Source organism: Cuculus canorus, chromosome 14 (assembly GCF_017976375.1).
Source record: "Cuculus canorus isolate bCucCan1 chromosome 14, bCucCan1.pri, whole genome shotgun sequence".
Lineage (NCBI taxonomy): Eukaryota > Metazoa > Chordata > Aves > Cuculiformes > Cuculidae > Cuculus > Cuculus canorus.
In genome coordinates, this window is record NC_071414.1 from 851,769 (window position 1) to 858,655 (window position 6,887).

Genomic DNA, 6,887 nt, shown 5'->3' on the forward strand with positions numbered 1-6,887 from the left:
TGGCTCTCCAGCACAGACAAGGCTGCAGTGACCCAGATCCCACTTCTATGTTGTGGAAAGCCAATGTGGGAAAAAAACTATACCACCCACAAAACCAGACAGGGGCTTTCTCTGTGCCCTAAAGCTGCTAAACTGTTGCAGAGGCATCTGGAGGTAAGGTCAGCCCCAGCAACAGGGGAGTTGGCTGAAAAGGGGCTGGCATAGCCCTTTAATAATAGAGAGTGACACCTACAAGCTGTCCCATGGGATATGAGTAGTGTGCAAACACGATTCACAAGTGCGAGGGAAGGGCCATGCCAGTGGACAATTCTGCGAGGGTCTGATTTCAGCAGGTCCTGAGGGTTAGCACTGGCTGTGGGGCAGCACTGGCAGAAGGTCTGTATGGAGATTGTGTCAGTGTCCTGTGAAGTTTGGTATTGCTTGAGTCAAACCCCCTTGGTTAGTGGCACTTCAGGAGCTTCTAACGCCAGTGGCCAGGCTTGAAGAAACTCATGCATGAGCTCTGGGACAGAGGACATCTGTTCTCCAGGTACCGGTCATGCCAGTTCTTCCAGGACCAGTGCCAAATAACATGATCACTGCAGCCACTGACAGAGAAACAGTGAACTTTCTAGGCTGCAAGCACCCATTGCTGGCTCATGTTGAGCTTCTCATCCCCCAGCACCCCAAGTCCTTCTCCTTGGGGCTGCTCTCAATCCATTTTCTGCCCAGCCTCAGTTTGTGCTTGGCATTGCCCCAACCCAGGGGCAGGATCTTGCACTTGGCCTGGTGGAACTCCATGAGGTTCACACAGCCTCACCTCTCCAGCCTGTCCAGGTTCCTTTGGATCCATCCCTTCCCTCCAGTGTGTCGACCACACCACACGGCTTGGTATCCTTGGAAAACTTGCTGAGGGTGCCCTTGATCCCACTGTCCATGTCTGCAATGAAAGGCTTTGTAGAAAGTGCAAGGTACTGTTATGAGAGCACCAATGTTACTGCCCTCTCTCTCACGCTCCTCTGTCTGCCTCCCATGAGCCAAGCTGGACACCACAGGGTACCGGCAGCTGATCTACCCTGAAGGGGGGGCTGCCTAGCAACAGTACTAAACTGCAGCTATCAAGATATAATTCCTTGTGTGAAATCTCATCTCTTCCCCCTTTTCAGCTGTCATGCAGGACGGTGGTAAAACCTGTGCTGAAGCCTCGTGTGTTTAGTCTCCTGTTGCACCCCCTTTTCTCCTCAAACTTGCCTAGCCTTGGCACATTGCACCCACATGGCCACATGCCAACCTGAATTACACTCTTTGCAGTGGCAGCATTGACATATCCAGGTGACTCCTGGTGCTGCCCATCTCCTGGCCAAGCAGGTAAGTCTCTTTGAAGTGGTGAGTGGGTCATGGCCAGTCCCAACTCCTCCTTCCTGCAGTGCAAGGAGGAAACAGGGTCTGCCCCAGACCCAGCTGGAGGTGCTCTGAGGCTGCTTTATAGCTGCTTTGAAGCTCTTTTGCACCAGTTCAGCTAAGCCAATGCTGTTTACAGTAAAAGCAGTACTGGTCTGTCCTAGTGTCCTCTAAACATCAGGCTTACACCTTGCAGGGCCACCGTCAGAGTGATGAAACAGGATCCTGATGGGAAATGAAACCTTTGGTCCTCCTAAGTCTGTATGGCCCTGCCACGAGAGCCTAGACTACAGCAAGAATGGGTTCTCCCATCTGTGAAGTCCATCTTAAAAAGCACCTTTTGGTGACAATTCCCTCCTAGCAGCCAGTATGTCCTGCAGAACAACACTGTGGGCATCAGGTACTCCAAACATGACAGATCTGCAGATCCTGTGTCCATGGATTAATTCCCCCAGCTGACTGCCTGGGCACTGCTCTGGCTCTACCAAGACTACTTTCAGATCTTTCTCATGTCTTCTCCACTTCTTTGCATTCTGGACTTGCAGTGCTGCTGCTCTCCACATCTCCCTGCAGTCCTACGCAGGCAGCAACACTCTCTGGCATCGCTCGGGTCCCCTGGACAAAACCACACAGGACTCTGTGGCCAAAAGAAAGGCAAGATTTCCGCAGCCCCTATCTGCTCTGCCAAGCCTCCATTGATCTCGTCTGCTGAACTGGAGTCAGGCCAGCCCAGGAATGATGTATTGATGTTGGCTTATTGCTGCTTCTGTCTTGGTTTCCCATGGCTTAAACGCCTCTGGAGCGGGGTCAGCAGAACTGAAACATGCCCTCCCTCTACTGCAGAGCGCTTAGTCAAGGAGGAAATGGGTATTTCCAGCTCTGATGGCTGTAGGAACAATGGACTAAACCACCCCTCTTGGCCCTGAATGAAACTCTGGACCCGAGATTTTCAACAGCTAATTTTTATCAAGCAAGTCAGAAAAATTTCCTGATAGTGCAGATGATAGGTAGGAAAAGCCTTCATCTCAGGCAGGCTGTGGGATTCCGGCACACAGAGTACAGATCATAGAATCATGGAATGGGTTGGGTTAGAAGAGAGCTGAAAATCCATTCCATTACAACCTCCTGCCATCCCTCCTTCCCCACATGCTCTTTCTGCCCACTTTACCAGCATCGCCTTGGACTCCATGTCAGGGCACAACTAGCAAAGAATCATAGAATCATTCAATGGTTTGGGTTTGAAGGGACCTCGAAGCCCATCCAGTCCCACCCCCTGACACGGGCAGGGACACCTCCCACTGGATCAGGGGCTCCAAGCCCCATCCAACCTGGCCTGGAACACCTCCAGGGATGGGGCAGCCACCACTGCTCTGGGCAACCTGGGCCAGGGCCTCCCCACCCTCACAGCAAAACATTTCTCCCTAAGATCTCATCTCAATCTCCTCTCTGACTTTATCCCAGGCAGCATTGTCAGGTGTTACATTAATCCTGGATCTGCCCACAATTTCCTAAAGGGTGTTCTTGTGCAGAGGTGCTGGCATGTGGTAGGAAAGAACAGGCTGGCTGATGGAAGTGTGGGATGGACTGGGATCTCTTCAGGGGTCACTGTCACTGAGAAAAGAATGAGGACGTCATGTCCCTGATCCCTTGCCCTGCAGATGCCTCTGCCAAAACCGATAGCCAGCAAAACTGTCCTGCCCTGCCTGCAACCTGTGGTCTCACATAACTCTCTTGCAAGACAGTGAGGAGTTTCACAAGGCTTTTGCAACAGGTTTAACCAAACGACTGTGTGGAAGGAGGTGCAAAAGGCAGCAGGAATGGGGGCAAGCAACCACAGCAAGTCCTCTGGGCAATGGTCTTGCACCCGGCTCTTCCCCTTCTCATGGTTGACCTCTTCCTGCAGCTTAGTGTGCTGCATAGGTCCTGCTTCTGCATTCGTCCTCTGAAAGGTCAACTCCTTCCCTCTGGTTTGTGTCTTTCAGGCAATCAGAGTGTTAAAAAGTAAACAACAAAGACAAAAGCTGTGCTTACAGAGCCACTGTTTGCCAGGACCTGAGAGAACTAGGGGACATAAATGTTGCTAAACCAGTTTCCAGGCAGCATAGGTTTGCCAGTAAACAGGATTCACGTCTCCCTCTCCACATCTGCAATAACGGTAGGTCAGACTAGGGACAGCAGGGGAGAAAATCACTGGTAAAAGTGCAAAGGAGACCATTCTCATAGGTGCAAAAGCCAGTCCATCTGGCAGCAGCTTGAAAGTTTTCAAACAATCACATCAGTGCATCTCAGGAGTCCCCTGCTCCTGGCTGCCACTCAGAGCTGATCACACCACACTTGCAAAGCCTCTGTGGGAGTTCTATGTGTGTAACATGTCCAGGATGCTCTCACTGCCTCTCAGCTGCCTTCTGGGGACTGATGTGCCCTGATGGAGCACTGGGCAAACGTGCCCTCCATGTGGCCTTGCTAAGCAAGAAACTTGCCTCTTCTCATCCCGGGACAGCTGGCTTCTCTCTGAAGGAGCTAAAGCACAATTTGTTGTATGGTGGTGGTTGCATCTCAACCTCATTTCCAGGGTAAAGATATTTGTAGCTGGAAGTTGCTATATATTTTTGTTGGAGAGGTTAGAAGAGCAATAAAGCCTGGACTGCATTAATATCTGAAGCACGTACAAAGTGGGTAATAAGGAGGTGTAGGTGTCAAGCATCATTTTAAGATTTCAATGAAGCCAAGCCACGCTTTTCAAGCTGCTTTCAACAGTTAACATTTAAGAAGACAACGATGTGTGCCCACTAGCACTGAAGTAAAGGACCAAGCGAGACAAGTTTAATGTTAACCAGAGCAACAACGTCTATTGTGTCTGCTGAGGTACCTGGGGAGGCACTATCATTCACAAATGCATATGTAAACAGTGTCATAGCCCAAAGCAAGCTGTGCACCAGGAACCGGGCTGCAGCCCAGCCCCTCCCTGCACCCACACATGTGGTACCTTCCCGTTGGTCCCTCCAGCTCTCCTGTTCCTGATACCCTTTGCATGAGCCACTTGGGCTCATTAGGGTGGCACAAAATGATCCCGAAGATTTTTGTCTTGTTTTGCAGACTAATGGCCTCCTAGGAAGCCTTGGCTGGTTACAGTCCAAAGAAGGGCGGTGGGACTAGGTCAGATGGGGCTGGGCCTGGTGGATTCCATGGGTTGACTCAGTGCCTCCAGGATTTGCCTCTGCTGGAGCAGCCGGCCACTGTCTGAAGTCTTCCACACCTCCCAACAGCCAGAAGGTTTCCTTTAGGATGCACATAGGGTGCTGGGTTCTTCCTACAGAGCAGCAGCAGCTGTGGATCTTGTTTTTCTCCTGCCCAAGTACACAGCACTCCATACAAGTAATTTAAATAATTAAAATTACCTTCTGGCTGAGCCTCATTAGGGACCGGATATCAAACTGGCCTGATTAGATCTGCTAACGGACGAAGAGGGAAAGGAAGCTGATTTCAGATGCACGGCAGCGCAGGAGTGGGGGTGCACTGCCCACGGCCCCCGTCGTCCCCCACAGCCCCAGGCCTGCCTCACGCCCATCGCCACTGCTCCCACGGTGTGTCACGGCCACATGTTGAAGGCAGGGGTGGCATTTACGTACTTTGACCCGTGTCCCTGACCTGTTTTACCTGGGCAAACCTGAGTAATTGCTTTCCCAGGCTCTGTGCTCGGACCTTCCTCTACACACATCTCCCACTCCCAGCAGAAAGGCATTGAGGGACTGTGGAGGACCCCAGTCACACGCGTTTGGCCCCAGAGCCCTACGGATGATGGAACTCGGACTGGAGACATCCAGGGCGTGCAGATCCCAGCCCAGGCCCTGCTGTGCACCAGGCACTCCCCGACAGCGAGAAGGCTCTCCAGGCTCCGCTGCTGTGGGGTCACCCTGCCCAGCGCCTCGCTTCTCCTGTCTTGCGTGATCTGTGCTTCCCGTGTGCCTCGTGTTTCCCATGAAACAAAGAAACTTACGCTTAATAGTTTAATTTAATCGCTGAGGCAGGTACACTTCATACAGCGCTGGAGAAGACTCGGGGTTCGTTCTCAGAGTGCTTCTGCCCAACAGTGATTTCAGAGGACTTTATATACAGAGAATTGTTTTCGTATGCATATTTTTCCCTAAAATGACAAGCTCACTTCATTCCTGGAACCTCATTGCATATCCAGGGGGGATGAGATCAATCCCACCCAGAATCGTTAAGGTGCGGCCATATCTGTGTGGTCAATCTCAACGACTCTGGTTGCCATGAAGGTAAGGGTAGTTATCATTATCTTAGTTGTTAATCTTGTTTTTTTAACACATTGCAGTTGACATTCCATCCCACCATTTTACAAATCACCATTTCACCCCAGTGCCCCTGTGTTCCCCATGTGCCCCCTGTGCTCTGTGTGCCCCGTTTCCCGTGTGCCCCATGTGCTCTGTGCCCTGTGTTTTCCATGTGCCCCATGTATGTGCACCTTGTGTGCTCCGTTTCCCATGTACCCCCCATGTGCTCAGTGCCCCGTGTGCCCCATTTCCTGTACGCTCCATCCACAACATGTGCCTTATATGCTCTGTGTGTCCTGTTTCCCATGTACCCTATGTGCCCCCATGCTTCCCGTGTGGCCCATGCACCCTGTGTTTTCCATGTGCCCCATGTACTAGTGCCTTGTGTGCTCTGTGTGCCCTGTTTCCCATGTACCTCATATCCTCTGTGTGCCCTGTGTGTTCCATGTACCTTGTGTGCCCCATATCCTCTGTGTGCCCCATGTACCCCCTGTGCTGTGTGCCCTGTGTTTCCCATGTATCCTGTGTGCTCCATGTGCCTCTTGTGCCCCATGTACGTGTGCCTGGTGTGTCGTGTGCCCCGTGTTTCCCATCTGCCCCCTGTGCTCTGCGTGCCCTGTATTTCCCGTGTGCTCCGTGTCCCATGTGGCCTGTGTTCCGTGTGCCCCATGCATCCTGTGCCCTGTGTTTTCCATGTGCCACATGTACCTTGTGTGCCATGTGCCTTGTTTCCATGTGCCTTGTGTACCTGTTTCCCATGTACCTTTTATGCTCTGTGTACCGTGTGCCTTGTGTGCCCCCTGTGCTGTGTGCCCCATTTCCCATGTACCCTGTGTGCTCCACGTGCCTCCTGTGCCCTATGCACGTGTGCCTTGTGTGTTGTGTGCTCCGTGTCCCATGTGGCCTGTGCCCCGTGTGCCCTGTGTTTTCCATGTACCCCATATACATGTGCCTCGTATTCTCTGTGTGCCCTGTTTCCCATGTACCCTGTGTTCTCCATGTGTCTTCTGTGCCCCACGTACCCTGTGTGCTCAGTGTCCCGTGTTTCCCGTGTGCCTTGTGTTTTCCACGTCGCCATGTACGTGTCCCTTCTCTGCTCTGTGCCCGACCCACCCCACCTCCTCATTGACCCCCGTGCCCTGTGTTTCCCAAGTACCCCCGTGTGCCCCGTGTGGCCCCGCCCACCGGGCTCCGCGAGCGCCCCTCTCGCACCGC